Source organism: Manacus candei, unplaced genomic scaffold (assembly GCF_025592945.1).
Source record: "Manacus candei isolate 608988 ecotype Guabito, Panama unplaced genomic scaffold, ASM2559294v1 h1tg000014l, whole genome shotgun sequence".
Taxonomy (NCBI): domain Eukaryota; kingdom Metazoa; phylum Chordata; class Aves; order Passeriformes; family Pipridae; genus Manacus; species Manacus candei.
In genome coordinates, this window is record NW_026138062.1 from 50379598 (window position 1) to 50396257 (window position 16660).

At 40.7% G+C, this 16660-nt stretch overlaps 1 protein-coding gene and 1 long non-coding RNA gene across 12 annotated transcripts in view; one reads left to right on the plus strand and one right to left on the minus strand.

Moving 5' to 3' along the window:
- The window catches only part of LOC127467103 (uncharacterized), a 38908-nt gene extending 22909 nt beyond the window's left edge, over nucleotides 1–15999 (minus strand). For both annotated transcript variants that reach the window (XR_007902974.1, XR_007902975.1), the window contains exons 1-2: nucleotides 15647–15999; nucleotides 12139–12248 (exon numbers count right to left, since the gene is read on the minus strand). This is a non-coding gene — a long non-coding RNA (uncharacterized LOC127467103). The remainder of the gene's footprint in view (nucleotides 1–12138; nucleotides 12249–15646) is intronic.
- The window catches only part of TENM4 (teneurin transmembrane protein 4), a 600622-nt gene that overhangs the window by 315631 nt on the left and 268331 nt on the right, over nucleotides 1–16660 (plus strand). The gene's annotated exons all lie outside the window — the stretch shown is intronic.

Sequence of the window (16660 nt, forward strand, 5' to 3'; positions counted from 1 at the left end):
CCGAGTAGCCGATAAGCTGGTACTATTAGTGTTCATATCACTCTGGTTCTAGTCCCTTTTGAGATGAAGGCAGGTTTTATTAAAACAGACCTTTCACAAAACACACCAATTCATTGCAGATTTCTATTAAACACCAAGGTGTGAGGGGTAGATTGGTTTAATTTACTTTCTTTTCAATCTCAATGCCTCTTTTGCTAATAATACTAAAGTTTCTTAAGCAAATGGGATGATCAAGTGGATAGAGCCCTGTGGTAGGAATCAAGGGAAGTGTTGTGCCCTTATTTGATTCACTGAAGATTTTGGCCTGGTAGCTTTACTGTTCATCTGTTTTTCTCCTCTTAAGAAGCAAACGTGCTTCTGTCAATCAGTTTGTCAGATAAATTGTTCAGCCGGACAAATCTGGAAATTGAGTTTGGATTTTGAGTTTCTTCTAGTGATTCCTAAGGCCTTGGTGAACAGGTGGCAGCAGAAGATGCTGTTATTCAGAAACTGTTCTAATCAGTTCTAGAGATTTGCATAATGCAACAGGAATTTGCAAAAAACTCAGGCTCAAGGGCATGTGCTTATCACTTACCAGGGATCTGAAGGGAGAAATTCCTGCCTACACAGCAATGTGCAATTTGCTAGCTGTATCATTGCTCTATGGATTTTAGCACCGGCCATAGTGAAAGAGACTGCTGAATTAATGAACAAATGAGATCGGGAAAATGTAATGGTTTGAAAAGCACTGCTCCAAAAACTATAATGCCAGTTCCATCAGTCCACGGTCTAACACCCACCTTGTAACCAGTGAGAAGGATAAAATAGGAAATGTAAAGGAGATATTCATTAATTCATCTCTTGGCTGGCTCCACGGCATCACAGCAACAGCAAGTAAGAAAGAAGAATGGAATACATCACAAAACCTTTCCTGTTCCTCCAACTGACCTTTGCGCACAACAAAAGCAGACCTTGAATTCTGTTTATTTTACAAAAATCAGCAAGAATTTTCACAATGATCAAGCAAGTTTGAAATTATTTTAAATATACCTGTTTCTTGAGGAACCACAAAAGTTAATGACTTCAAGAGTTGTTTTCACAGTTAGGGAAAATCCGTGTTTGTTTGAGCTTTAAACTAGCATTTGTGTACAATCAGACACAACTGCTTTCTCTACATAAAATGTTAGCCCTTCCATTTTCCACCTAGCATTAACAAAAACAGCAGATATGCCTGTTGCTGTGGAGATTTTGAGCAGCAGTCCAATCTCTGTTCTTCTACCTGACCTAGCTCACAAGTTACAGCAGCTGAAGTTTTTTCCCTATGACACATTTTCTGAACATATGTATGTTTTATTGAGTAAACCAGATGGAGAATCATTTGCACAGCTATGCTTTCCCATTGTGGGTCCAATGGCCAAGTTCATCACCATTATTTCACCAGCTCCTTTTCTCTATATCTTATTTTGCAGTCTCATACAAAACTGTCCCATCTATTTGTCTCTCCCCCATATCCTGTAGGATTTCCTAGCATCTCCTGGCTGTCCTCTCCACTCTGTTCACAGGAGATTTAACTTCTAGTCTGCTCTTCGTGTTTTCAGGCTTCAGTTCCCCATTTGTTCCAAGTAGTCCAAATGGCCTTTGCTCCTGTTGCCTATGTTTATTTGCTCACATGGATGGTATCAGTGATATGATACAGCAAAGCTCAAAAATTAAATTTATGTTAAAAGTATATATTTGTCATAAATGGATACATTCAGATTCCTGACCTTCTCTTCTTATCTGTGCTGCTTGAGACTGTGTTAGATTTTCTTATATTTTAAATAATAGGTTTATTCCATGTAATTCACATCAGGTTTTCACATCTTTTTATTACTGGATGTGAATGTTCCCCACCAAAACTAGGATGATGTAGAGAAATCCGTTTGGTGCTTTACTACCAGAAGAGCTTTAAATGATTATAAGTGTCACCAATACAGTTATAAAACCTATGTTGTAGTAGAAAGCTGTTTCTCAAAATGAGCCAGCAAACATCTGTATGTCATTTGAGACCTTGAAATATCAGCCTAGTGGCATCTTTTTGTAGGTGTGATAATCTGACAAGTTAGTCAAGAAAACACAGGCACAGGTAGTATCTTTTATTAGAAGTGATATACTTGGAAAAAGTAGACAAGCTTTCTTCAAATCTGAAACAGAAAGAGCAGACTTCCCAGCTAAGTGCAAGTTTAAAGAAATTGCTGAGACTTTATAACAGAGCTTGTATGAGTGTATATATTTTTGCAGGGTAAATGGCACAGAATAATGGCTATCAAATCCTTTTCTCCCTGTTTGTGTGTGTGCATGTGTGTGTGTGTGAGTGAAAGAACCTCTAATGTTCACACCAGAATGACTACTTTGATTATGAAGTAGCTTTATTGCTCCCTGATTCCAGAGACTCTTTCATTGACTGGAAGACCAGAATACTCAAATAGCACCAGGTGCTGGTTAAGCCACCTTCAGGGACACGCATAATGAAATCACAAGCATCTAACAAAAAGGAAATGTCATGCCTTTTCACATTTATCCTTGCATCAGCTTCAGCATATAAGAAATTGTAAAGGGGAAAGAAAAGAAAGAAAGAAAAACCATAAGGCAGCACAGTTATTGTGGACCAGCAGACAGATCCAACCAGAACTGCTTTTGAAATAGCCTTAGATAAGGAATGCCTTCAGGAACCTTCAGACACAGCACCTGTCAGCAGCACCTTTACCTATCCATGGCTAGAATTCAAATGTAAATGAGTTTCACTGTAGCTTCTGTACACACTGAGCCTATGACAGGAAGCAATGAGCTTTTGTTTTTCTTAAAGCATCTCCAAATGTATGTTGTTTTCCCATGGGCGTGTGGTGGGTTAGTTTAGGCCCAAAGGCACAGGGATTGACAGTAGCTTTTTTCAGGCAAGAACACTAAAAATACAACTCATTCTTTCTGTACAAAGTCTGTGTGCTGATGACTTCTGATAGTTTAAAATATATTTGAAAATAACTCATGTTTATTATTATGTCAGTTAACAATTTCAAGCATTGCCTCTTAGATATAACTTTGTTTGATTATATAAAGAAACATATCAAAATCCACTTACTGTCTTCACCACAAGATCTGGGTTCTCTGCACCTATGAAAAAATCAAGCTCCAACATAACCCAAAAAACCTGATGTGCTCTCTGTCAGGGCCAAAACACTTGATGATTTCAGCATTTCATTTTAAGGAAGGAAAGATAAATTTTGGTTCTTTACTCTGAGGACTAAGGTCTGCAAATTGTGGCTTTTATGCATACTCAATCACATGTAACTTAGGAGTCTAAGAAACCTGAAGAAATTTGGGACATTTGGTCCCAAATACTTTGAGAGAAATCCAGTCTGTACGGAAAAGCCATCCAAATTCTGGTTTTTGTACATTGTGTGTGGAGGTGGAAGTGGAAGGACACAGATGGCCTTGAAGATAAGTAGAGTCAATCTATCATAGGGAATCCCTTCCCACCCTGATGGCATAAGAAGCTTGGGTGTCTCACATCTGTGTTGCTGCATGAATCCCTTTAAGTCCTCCAGTGGAAATAATAGGAAGTGTTTGAATGCCAGTCTTTGAGGTCATCTTCTGATGATGGGTGTGTGATTATAACACTGATGTGTTCTGAAATAATTTAGGAGTTGGAGCCTTTCCTCAAGAAGTGGGAAACCTTGATTCCAGGCTCCACTCAATTTGGGTGGTATTAGCTACTTTTAAGCCTTTTGAGGATTTAAGGGGGCTCTTTATCTCATCAAGGTTGGGCAACAGAGGTGCTTCTCTCTGTATATATAGATAACTCTTTTTAATGTTAAAAAATCAGGGAACCAGCAGGTTAAGTAGCAAGACACTTAAGCACAGAAACCTATGCAACTGGACAGCTCCTAGAAGTGATCAAGTTTGCTGACCTTTTGAGACTTCTGAAATCTCCCCAGAATCACTTGCATTGATTTTGCTTTCTCCTTTGATTTTTAACACTTTATGAACTGAAGGCAACTTATCATATATAAAATAAAAAGGTCATACATTTTGAACAGCTTTTTCCACTTACAGATTTTTCAAGGGTTTATTTTTCATGCTTGTTTTTTTTTGGGGGGGGGTTATTTTCCAGGAGAAAAAAGAGCCTCTTTTCTGTGCATGTAAGTGCTGCTCAATCAAAATTTAAAAGAGTATGAGGAAAACATAGCTCATATGAGCGTGCGTGCAGATACACAAAAGGTAAAAATTAGGACAAAACTGAAGCCAGAGTTGCTCATTAAAGTGTGGTGAAACTGCTGTAATGTCTGCAGAAGTGCTTCAAGGACTGTATAGTCAGAGCTTCTCCACTTGTAGGCATTTGGCCGACACATATGTGTACTGATGAAAGGCAGCTGGGTCTGCATGGTGCTTGCAGATCAGGGTCTTTAGTTCAAAAAGAATCATAAGAAAGAAAATAGCTGTATAAACTACTGAGTAGTGTACAGAAGGTCAAGCCTGTCAAAGAGGTGAGGCAGGTAATCATCAAATTTAGAGATAAAAGAGACCACTACGTTCCTGAGTCTGCTCACTAGCCTACTCAAGAGTGTTCAGTGCAGTATAACAGAAGCACATCTAAGAGTGGGCGTAGTTGGACCTCCAGAACCCTGGAACAGGCTGCCCAGACTAATTGATCAGGAATTTAAAATTAAACTTGTTATAGAAGGGACTTCTATGCTACAGTGAATAACTACCTTAGAGATGGACAAGATAACCAGTAAGGGCTCTTTGTCACCCAAAACATTTGGATTCTCTTCTCCCATTAGCATTTTACCATGATTAAAACTATTACATCTAAAAAAGAAAAGCAGGGGATATTTCATCACTAGCGTGCAAAGCTACCTGTTACGTGTTAGTTCTGGGGCAAACACCTGAGAAAAATAATTACCAATGAGCTGGAATACACATAGCACATACTGTTTCAACAGTCAGGAAAAAATAAGGTCTATTAGCCATCTTGCTTCCTTGCATAGCTTTGGTTACTATGCAGTATTAGAAAGAGTTTCCCCTTATACCATTGGGTGTAATTAACTGTTTTATGAGAGCACTGTGTTGCTGGAATCAGCTAGTGGTGGGGAAGGGATAGTAAGTCAGGTGGACCAGCAGTGTGTTCTATTCTGGCAAAACCTGTATCACACTTTCACATGGGTTAAGGTGCCATATTTCCAATCACTGAATTATTTTCTTATATGGCTCTCATCTTTTTAAAAGAGCTTTTTTTCTTGAAGATAACCAATTCCTTTAACCATCACTCAAAAAAACCAGACAAAGGCTGGGAGAAATGAGAGACAGAGAGACTGTTCAGTGAATGACACCAGGTATACTTTTTCCCTGTATTTAGCTCTGCTGCTTATAGCCCACCCTTCTCTGAACTACTGGGATTTTTAAACATTTTCTCATAAACAATTCTCATGTGCCTGCAATGTGTCTTGAATTATCATTACCCTCCCTCTATCCAGAAAATCTCTCTTATTTGGGATCAATCTCTCTATAGTGACTTGAAAAAAATTCATATTTTTTCACTGAGCAGGGAACTGAACAAAAGTCAAAGTAAAAATTCTTTACTTGCAAGGTAGAAGTCAGTAAAGCAATGATTAAGGTACTAAGATTGCAGCTTTAAAGATATTAATCAAGGCCTTGGAGAAAAAAAGTTTTGCTATGGCACTGCAAGTTGTTCTGTTGCCTGCTGAGAAACATAGAGTAATTTTGGAGGAAAAAAGATGATTCCCATTTTTTTTTGAGACTGAAAGTGTCATTCAATAACCTGAAAAATTGTCTCTATCCATTTCTTTCTTCTTGTGCATGGCTGTTGGTCTTTACTTTCTAATGTTGTTCTAAGCCTGAAACAAATGTAAAGCAGATCACAATTTTTGGTCCAACACCAACTTTTCTGGCTCAGTATTGTCATATTCCTGCATTGCCTTCTTGGGCAATTCCATGAAATGGCAATTTTTCCCAGGAGGGAAGAGCATCACCTACACCTACTGTATTTTGGCTCTTTGTCTCACCAAGAATTCAGGAAGGTTTCTGGGAAAACAAAGCTGAAGTGCAGGTTTATAAGGAGAAGTTTTGGATTAGAGCAATGAGGGATGCACATCTTCTTTGCATCTTTTTCAGTAAGTGTGTGCTCTCTACTCTGACCTCCCTGGAAATGCAACACTTGTCTTGACTGCAGATTGTAGCAAAGGGACACTCTCAGCCTCTCACTGCCTGCAGAACATTGAGCACAGCTCTCCTCCACAATAATTACAGCTACTCGAGCACAAACTTCCCTACTCTTACATCTTGCATTGCAAGAACACCTAATGACCAAACACAAGATCAAAGTCCTGCAGTTTTGCCTGCTTTACATGCACACAAGGCGAAGTAGTCCATGCCTTGAAAAGTCTGCAGAATAAATAGACAAAACTGACTGAAAATACTGGGAGATGCAGGATGGGTCTTGTTTTTAATGAGCTATGCCAGTCATAGTGTATGTGCAAGATTCAAATGCACACGGGGCAGGAGGTGGATGACAAATGAGAATCCAGTGCATAAGGATCAGATCAGACAGGTCTGAAGAGTTCTTACCCAGGTTACACAGTGGGCCTCTCTCAGAGTAAGCCAGAAAGGAATTACACCCACTATCAGCATGGGTGCCTAGATCCAGCTGTAGGTGTGCTGCAGGCTGGCACAGGGCAGCACAGCGCTGTGCGGCCCCTCTAGCGCAGCACCGGGCTCTGCTGCTTGTGTCTAGAGCACGTGAACTCCCAGTAGCATTTTGGTGCAGCCATTCTGCTTCTGCTTCCACAGGAGCCTCACGCTTTCTACTGTCTTCAAGTCCAGAGCCCCAGGGCTAGCTCACAGACAGTGAGATGGAAAATAACCTTTCTTCTTAATCAGATCCCTTTAGAAGCTGATCTATGAAGTGGTTTTTAGTACTAAAATTGCCTTGATCTCTTTTCTCAGCTGAAGAAAGAAAATGATCTTCTGAACTGTGACTCTTAGATGTTGCACAGAGGCTGTTTGCTTTGTTTGAAATCATGCATTGGAAAAAAAAGGTTCTCCCAAAATTAAGGGAGTTTGACTAGGATATAAAAATAACAGTTACTGGCAAACAACTCCCATACAATTTTAAGTATGCAAGCATCCAACCCTCATGGGGATAAAGGCTGAGATCAGGAGGAAAACTGCCCTAGTAAGTGTAAGAGGCTGAACAAGTTCATTAATTTTATGCAGCATAGAAATCCAGAGTCAACAGTAATTTTAACAATAATAAAAGCAGATGCAATCTTTGTATCAAGGCAACATTCTTTTCACTCCAAATTTCCTCACAAGAGCACTTATGGATAGGCAGGTAGAGTTCTTACTGCAGTATATCTTTCCTACCCCTTTGTCATACTTCAGAGATCTGCAGTCATATGTTTTCCTTGGAATGTACTTACTCAGGCAGACTATGTTTCTCTCCAGGAGAAGCATAAAATAATATTTCTTCAGAGTTCTTCTGTGAATCCTTTATCTTCAGCTGCCTGTGTGTTCAATCTCCACTTCCATTGCTACACAGTACCTTTGTCTATGAGCTTGGAAGGGAAGTGCTAAGTCTGCACATATGATGGGGCAATTACAGATTAGCTATTACAGAGCAAACCAAAATATCCACTGAAAAAAACATCTCAGTGAGATTACCTTACCTTCAGGCAAGTTCTAGACATTAAACCCAAGGTTCATGCCACTTTCACTTATGCACAAGTAAAGATCACCCAAGGCTCCCTGTATAGTCAGTGAAGACAAATGAGACACTCCAACTCAAACTGGAGACAGAATAAGTCTCCTCTGGAAGATAAGGCTGTATTTTCCCTGACTGCAGGCAGACCCTACTGTGACTATGCTGAACAGTGACATATTACCCCTCTGTTTCCCCAAACAATTCCTGGATTTCTCTTAACAGCTGCAACCTTCATTCCTTTCAAGAGATGCTCATTTGTGGTTATCTAGTTAACAGGTGGAAAAACACACTTTATTCCTTAATAGCATAGTTACTCGTCAGGTACTGTTTTACATACAAGGTGTGCTAGAACCCATCACCAGTGGCCAGGACAGCCACAGAGTGTGTTGCTGATCATGAGGTAAACTTGTTGGTTTGTGGTGCTTTGGCTGTAGGATGAATTAGTTTTGCTCCCTGGTAGGTGGGCTCTAACGTCATGCAATTTTGGTTGGTTTCTAGCACTCTATGCTTTTGTCTCCTCTGGCATTACTTAAAAGTTAATTTTAGAAAATCATTGCCAACCACCATAAGAGGTATTTGTGTAAATTTTATTTGCTGGAGGAGGTGAAAAAACCTTGCAGTGGCCCATGTTTAATAATTCTTCCCTGCTGGGGTAACAGGAGCATGACAAGGTTCTTTGCCTTGAACAAGCCTATCAGGAAAAGTTTTGCAAGGCTGTTGTAAACCTTTTGGTTAACATTAAGCTTAGAGAAAGCAATTTCTGTAAAGCCTACAGTTTGGTGTTCAAATACAGGGAAACGGACCTTTTAGGAGATTTGCATGTAATCATTTGCAGATAACCCCATACTTTATGTTGGGTGTTTTGGATCAGATAGAGCATTAGAGTCAGACTGAGAGAGGCCACTTCATGGGCAGCTCATCAGACTGCCTACTAATTACATTATTCTTTTACAAGTTGGATTTGAGTAAAGCTGCAGAAGCTTTTGTAATGCTGATCCACAATTAGGGGCTTGCATTCTTCTTAAAACTTTAGATGATGTGAATTACTTGCATAAATATTTCACAAGGCATGATATAAATATTCTGTGGTGATTAGGATTGTTTATACTGTCTCTATCAGGAGAAAGTCTTTCTTTCTTGATCCTTATTTCTTTGATTTTGAAAGAGATACAAGAAATCTCCCACATACTTGGAAATTACATTACCTGTTTGTGCTTTTAAATAACAGCACGATTTCAGCCTTGGAGATGGATGTTGTAGAAAATCGTGTAGCTAATTTACACAATCTGTTTCTACTGTTGTGCCTACAAATGAGCAAGCTGAGTATCCGGCTCGGGCAATTGCCCGTGTAATTTTCTGAAAATCTGCCGTATTATTTTCTTCTGTTGGCAAAAAATTATAAGTGCGGCTGTGCTGCTCCAGAGCACCCCAAGCCCCTGAGGAACTGCATTTCAGAAGGGAACAATTTCCTCCCTGCTCCTCTCCATCTTGCTCAATGGATAATTGTTTTCTGCTGTTTTGGGTCAGGTTAGTAACCTCAGGAGCTGGGGGAAAGGAGATCTGAGGTCTGCGCTGTTTCTTGTCCCTTTCTACCTTCTGCTTCATTTGGGAATAATTGGATAAGGCCCAAATGCTCAGTCCATGATCTGTGCTGGGACAGAGGCAGATAACAGGCATTCAGCCAATGTGCTTTTATATATCCCAGCATCGCATCATTCCTTACAGAGCTGCTGCCGTTCTAGATGTTTTCCACCCAAAGCAGGGCCTGCTCAAGGTCTGCCCTTGACAGAATGTTCACGAGTCTCTGCAAACAGTGACTTTGTGAACTGCCTTGATAGGAAATGCACTATCCTAGTAAATGGAGAAAGAAAAACATTGCCTAACTTCACAGCATAGGGGAGGAAAAAAAACACATTGTGGAAGAGTAGCATAAATCACTCACAAGGCAGGTGAAGTCCATGTAACATGTGTTCTTCATAGTCCACTTCAGCCCAGGTGAATTTATTCAGTCCTTCTTAACCTCACATGGCCCTTTTTTCCCCAATATGCCAGTTTTCATACAGGGCATATGATTATTTCTCATTTTCAAAGCACAACTACTCATTTCTTAATTTTGGTGACGTGGCAGCTGCCCAGGTTTTTCCTGTTAAGATGATATTCATTTGTCCCCTTTGTTTCATTCATTTTTCCCTCTGGCTTTATAACTATAAATCAAAACCACAAAATTAAATTAAATAAAATAAACATAAGTGCAGGTGGAAATTCAAGACATATAAATAACTAAGAGTAGTTTTCCAAGACTGCTTTTTTAATCAATTCTAAACACAAGATATATATTCCCTGTTGAACTAAGAATGTTGTGACCACCTATTGTTAAAGAGCAGTAATAAATCTGTGCAACAATTCCTTACTCCTATGATTCACTGACACGTTTTTCCAGACAACTAGTTCAGCTTGCTTTTTTTCCAGGGGTGTGTATTTTGCTGTCCACTGGAAAGGTTTGATATGCTGCCATGAGCAAGGCATGGATGCTCTTTGTCCCTTAGGAAAATTCTTTCTTTCTCCACCTCTGAGGGAGTGGATGCTAAACCAGTGTTCTAGCATATGACAACCAGGGCTCATCTTCATTTACATTCCCCTTCACCTTGAAAAGAAAAATGGCAGATATTCTCCCACTCCCCTCCTCAATCCAGCAGGATCTCTGATGCCTTGAAATACTAGTGGAGCAAATTACTGCCTTTTATATTCTGCAGGGAACCGAACACTGCTGTGCAGGCAGGGCACTGCCCTTTCCACCTCATCCCGTGTGTCAGCAATCCACAGATGTCCTGGTGCCCACTGTGCTTGCCACTTTGCAAATACAGCTCTCACACAAGATCTCAGCTCTACAGGACCGCTTCATGTTTGTGGGGTTTTAAGCAGTCAGATATGGTATGAGATGAAACTGCCTGAGTTTTAGACTAATTTATTAATTTATTTCTTTTATCAGACAGAGGTACTTAAGCATTGTTTAGGCAGGTCATGGTTTTCTCCAGCACAAGGCTTGCTACAGTTTTAATATTGATCAATAAGATTTTGTTTCGATGCCAATAAAAATCACTCAAAACTCCTGTGCAAAGTGAGGGGAAGACATAAAAAAAACTTCATTTGTTTACACTCTCTTTCCTTTGACAGGATAATACACCCAGCCAGCACACTACAGAATACATTCTGCTATCATTTACACAGCCTTCACGTGAACCCACAGCGCACAGCCATGTTTTAAAGGCCAGAGCTGTATTGAGATGTCTTTTGTTTGTAATGGTGCTTACCAACATTGGTGCCACAGTACCATCCTAGAAACTTTCCTATTTTGAGGTAGTACAAAGGCTAGGCATTGTCAGTGATATGACAATGCAAAAGTTCTTATGTGAGAACTACTGCAGTTGTTGAACTGAGGAAATCACAGTGACAGTACTTCTGCCCACACCCGTCATTCCTTTCTGGTGGGAATTTTGCTAATTTAAAATATTTTGAATGTCACAAACAGCCTTTTAGACTATTTCAGTGGCTAGAGATATAGTATGCAAGAAATGACAGAATTTTGAGTCAAATTATTACACATCTCTGTGCTTCAGTTTCCTTATCTGTCAAAAGTGTAAGTCTGCTTCCTAGAAAATCTAATTCATAGAATCATAGAATGATTTGGGTTGGAAGGGACTTTAAAGATCATCTAGTTTCAGTGCCCCACAGGGTGACCTTCCACTAGACCAGGTTGCTCAAAGCCCCATCCAACCTCGCCTCGACTATGTCCAGGGATGGGGCAGTCACAGCTTCCCTGAGAAACCAGTACCAATGCCTCACCACCCACACAGCAAAGAATTTCTTCCCAGTATCCAATCTAAATTGCTCCTCCTTTAGTTTAAGACTGTTCCCTCTTGTCCTATCACTATCTGCTTGTGTAAAAAGTCGTTATCCCTCTTTTCTAAAAGTCTCCTTTAAGGACTGGAAGGCTGCTAGGTCTCTGCAGAGCCTTCTCCCTGCTTAACAGTCAAAACTCTCTCAGGATAGGAGAAGTGTTCCAGCCCTCTGACCATTGTAGAAGCCAATCTGACAACAGATCCCAACAGATCTGAAACAGTATTTCAAAGTTTACATACCCATTGCTTGTAAAGCCCTTAAAGGTTCTTGAATGAAGCCTGATAGAAGTTATTAGGGGAAAAAAGCTGATATTACTGATTTATTGATTGCAGATAATACCATTCTGTGTATATTGAATGCTATTAAATCCTGTTGCTTTGTCATTTCAGTTCTGTGAAAAGTCAGCGTTTGTATATCTACTCTTTTTCACCTCTTTGGGAACAAATTATAAACATATGAGTATAATCCACTGAATATAGTCCATGAAACAATTTACTGACCTTCTTTAAAAGTATCTCCTTGAATGTTCTGTATTTCTGGCAGCTCTTCTATTCACACTAGCATGAATACACCCGTTTTAAATCAGCTCTTGATCTCTGAAGGCCAAATCCTGTGAGAGACAGAGTAATTCTAGCAATTCTGAAATATTACAGCCAAATGTGCAGTATAAAATGAAGGCATGTTTACAGTTTGTCTTACTTTCCCCTAACTGTTTAGGATCTGCTCTGGTTGTCTCTTCCCTATATTTAAAGCAGATACCTGAATATTGCATAATTCCTTGGTTAAGCTGGGAAACAGATTCTTTGTACTAACCTATTTCTAAAGTTTGTGTTTCCTAAGTACTTTCATAAATTACAGAGACTGCACCGTATCTTCCCCTGATCTTTTTTTTAATTTTAGTCTGAAGTACTGGCACATAGATAAAATAGAAGGTTCTGTTCTGTTTTCCTCTAAATATGTGCAAGCAACATACAGTCATACAGTGACATACAATGTCTATTATTCCTGCCTCAAGTCCAAAGAACATAGTTTTGACTGTTCACTGCAAGCAGATATATAAGATTGTTACAAATTGATGCCAAGGGGCCCATACTTGGAATCTGTTTTGTTTTTCTTTGAGTTAGCTTCCAAACTGCAAGACTCTGCATAATGAATGTGTTATCTAGTCCTTCTGTTTTTTATTTTTGAAGGAGAAACAGCACATACTGCAAAGAAACTTTTTCTACTTGCTCAGGTTCCATAGCAACACAGTGTTGCTTCGAATTTATTTTGTACTAATCAATTAGAAATTTTGCTCTGGCAGCTGGAATGAAAGTTTACAGGCCAAATCCTGCTTTTTTTACTTGGGCCTGCAGTTGCAGTAAATCCAATGAAATTCTTGTCTGAGAAGGATACAAACTTGTAGCTTTCATCTCTCTCTCAGTTTAATTTTTGTGAAAAGGTCAGATTTAATTCTTGGTTTTCTGCCCAAGTATGAAAAAAAAGGAGGCAATTCTCTTAAAGGATCCACAACTTAACACATGCTTACAAACAGAGTTGTTGAATTGTTAAAAAGGGAGGTATCCTTTGCTTCCCTTCCATTTTTATTGGTTGTTGTCAGCAGAGCTGATTAGCGCTCATCTTTCATCCGGCAGCTGGTAAAATCTCCTGTTGTATCCACCCCATCGTTTGTGGCAAAAGGGAATCTTCCAGGGAGCACAATGGTATGCACCAGTGCTCTTCAGAGCAGCACAGCCCTCAGTAACATGGTTAGTATGCACAATTCCTAGGGAACCTTCCCTTGTAAAGGTCAGCTCATTCCCTGCTGGAAGTGCATGTAATGACCGTGAAAACCCACGAGATCTTCTTGTGTGCACTCTGCAGTGGTGCAGTTGGTTAAAATCCAAAGCTGTAATTGAAGAGGTTTTGGTTATGTTTTTATTCATATTTATTTTTCTTTTATCGTTGCCAAAACTGTAATACTGGGAAACTGGGAAAGCTCATACCAAAAAAAAACCCAACAACCTGCAACCATGTGGAAATGGCAGAAACTTTCTGATGTGGATTGACAAAAGCTGACATTTGGCTTTTAGGGTTACAATTCCAAATTCAGCTCATTCTGCTCCTGCTCTTTTATGTTTGAACTAGAGAATTCATGTATAGTTATGCCAAGCATGCTGCCTGAACAAAACACAGGGAGAGCATTGGGCCTCTACTGTAATTTACCACACTTTTTTTTTTTTTTTTTTGTCGGGTAGTCACACCATGAACCTCCTTTTAATGCATTTTTACTGATCTTTGCATAAATGAGTCAGAGGACTGAAACAATTTTTTAAATCTAGTCTGTTTTTCTTAATGGCTAGAAAAATGTGCTTCCTCTTACAAAGTACACTGAAAAACTGTATGGATGCATAGGAAGGCGCTGATTTAACACTTTCTTTCTATTTCACTCATCATCACACTAGAATTCAGTCTCTGACTACACAGGATTAGAAATACATGTCACCCCGTTTTGTAATGAAAGCATAGCAAATCAAAGTCCTGATTTAAACTTTGTTACATGTCAGGGCTCATCAAATCTCTATTGCAACAAAGAGGATGACGCAGAGCAGACTTTGCTCTTTCAAGAGAAGATCAGAGTTAGAGCTGGATCTCAGTTTGCATGTCAGGGACTGTAACAGGGAAAGCAGTGCTCATCCACTTGCACGTGCTCCCTTTTTTCCCTGTCGCTCTCCAGTTTTTACCTGTAGTTAGCACAATGGGAAGATTACAGCCTTGGCACCATAAAAAGGGTCAGGGAGTGTGAAGTGGGCTGCAGATTCCCTAAAAGCTGCATTCCTAAAGCAGGAACCTCTCTGTCTGGAGACTTGTCAGAAGGAAGGAGATCCAGACGACTCCACTGTTGATCATAACAAAACACACAGGGCTCACAATTTCAGCCCTTGGTCTGCATGCTGCACATGAGGCAGTGTAGGCTCTCCACCAAGTCTGGCTTTTCTCCTTTGGGTGATAAGTCTCTCTAAGTACATATAGGTATAGTCTTATATTCTCCCTGGTTCTCAGGCTTTGCCTCTGATGCCAAAATTTCTTCTCTGATTATAATTAGCAATTTATAAGATCAGCATATGTCAAGGAGGTGACATCCAAGGGCTTACGATGAGAAAAACTGATGACCGAGGTAGAACCAGAAGCAGAACCAGCTTTGGGGGATTTAAATGTTAAACCCACTTGATTGTTTTGGGTTTGTGTCCTTCTCTAAAGTGTTCATATTATGTTTAGTAAGAAATATTGTACAACTATGTAGTGTGCCCTGTTATGCTAAAAATGTTTTTTTTAGAAACAGATTTTTTGTTTAAGTTTGCTGGTTTTCTTCTGCTGACTGTTCTTTTATTTTGACGGGGTTTGCATGATAACATTTCAGTACTTGGGAAAATGTGGGAGACTAATCATTATGACTTTCAGCAAGGGGAAAAGCCCATGTTTAAATGCATTGTCCTGTATTATATGTCTGTGTTCATATTCCCCCTGTTTTTATTGATGTACCGCACATATCTGACCTCCACGTTTGCCTGATGGATTTTTCACCAGTTTGGTGAAAAACTGACTTCCCAGTTTTGTTTAAAAATTTGATTGGAATAAGACCCTGATAACCATTAATTGCTTACAGTATGCTTTTCCAATTGGATGTACTTAACCTACATGTACCTGATTGAATTTCCTTGCAGTCAGTAGTTCTTCTTCAGTCAGGCACAGCTCTATGTAAAGTATAATCTTATAACCTGATTTGCTGTGTTTTTCATCATTTAATCAATCAAATGATGCCGCTCTGAGCTATGCTTCTGCCCTGTATCAGTGTGGTGGTTTGCTAATGTGCTTCTACACTACACAGCAATACACAGACCTGTCCTCCACCTCCTGCCTGTGTGATGGAGGTCTTAGGCTGTTTGCTCTATAAGCTCGATAAAAGAATGGTTAAACCAATCCCTAAAAGGACCCTACACTTTTCACATGGAATCTGAAATAATTTACCTCGTTGGGCGAGGGTTTCCCTTTAGTACGATGCAGCCCGGCTCCAACACCTGGCCTCACTGACAGTGAGAGCCCATGTCATGGCACAAAGTGTCTCACACACCAGGGGCTCTCTGCAACTCCAAAACCTTAAAAAGACCCAGCAAACCAAAACAATAACAACAACAACACAAACAAACAAACGGAAACCAAAACAAAAAACTAACAAACCAAAACAACCAACCAACCAACCAAACAAAAATCCCTGATGGATACAACTTTTAAAGTGTGGATAGGAGTTTTAAGCTCCAGCCCGGGGGGCAGCAGGTGATGTGGTCAGGTACGTGCAGTCGGCCGCCCCTCGGGCAGGGCTGCCCCGCTGGGGCAGGCGGCGGGGGGATGAGGGAGGCCGGGGTGGGGGGCGGCCTTCCCTCGTGCCCCGGCTCGACTTTTATTGTCTCTCTGTCCGTGTTTTGCCGTGTTTTTTTGTTCATTTTATTTCTTTCTGTGTTTCTCCCCCCTCCCCTTCTCTGTGTGTGTGTGTGTGTCTGTGGCCCGCAGGTCCCCCCCTGCCCTGTTCGTCCGCCTCCTCCACCCCCCGCTCGCAGTCCCCCTCCCCTCTCCCCTCGCCGCCGGCCAATGAGGGCCCGGGGCGGTCGCTGGGCGACGGCGCGGCCCGGGCGGCCGCGGGCTCGGACTCTGAGGAAGAGTTCGTCCCTCAGTCATTCTTAGTTCAAAGTGGCTCTGGAAACCTCTGTGTCGCCGCCAACGGTGAGTGACTCTCTCTCTCTCTCTCTCTCTCTCGTTCTCTCTGCCTACTTTTCCGTGCCTGTCTTGACGGCCGTGCGCGGGGATGTAGGTTGGTTGTGGGAGCGGGTGTGCTCTCTGGGTTGGTTTGTTTCGGGGGGGGGGGCTGTTTAAAAATAAATAATTTGGGGAGGGGGGCTAAAAATCGCCTCGTAAAGGTTGAAAGATGCAGCACTGGGGGGAAGGTCGGTGCTGCTGCGTGGGTGTTGCTGGTGTTGCGAAGAGGGA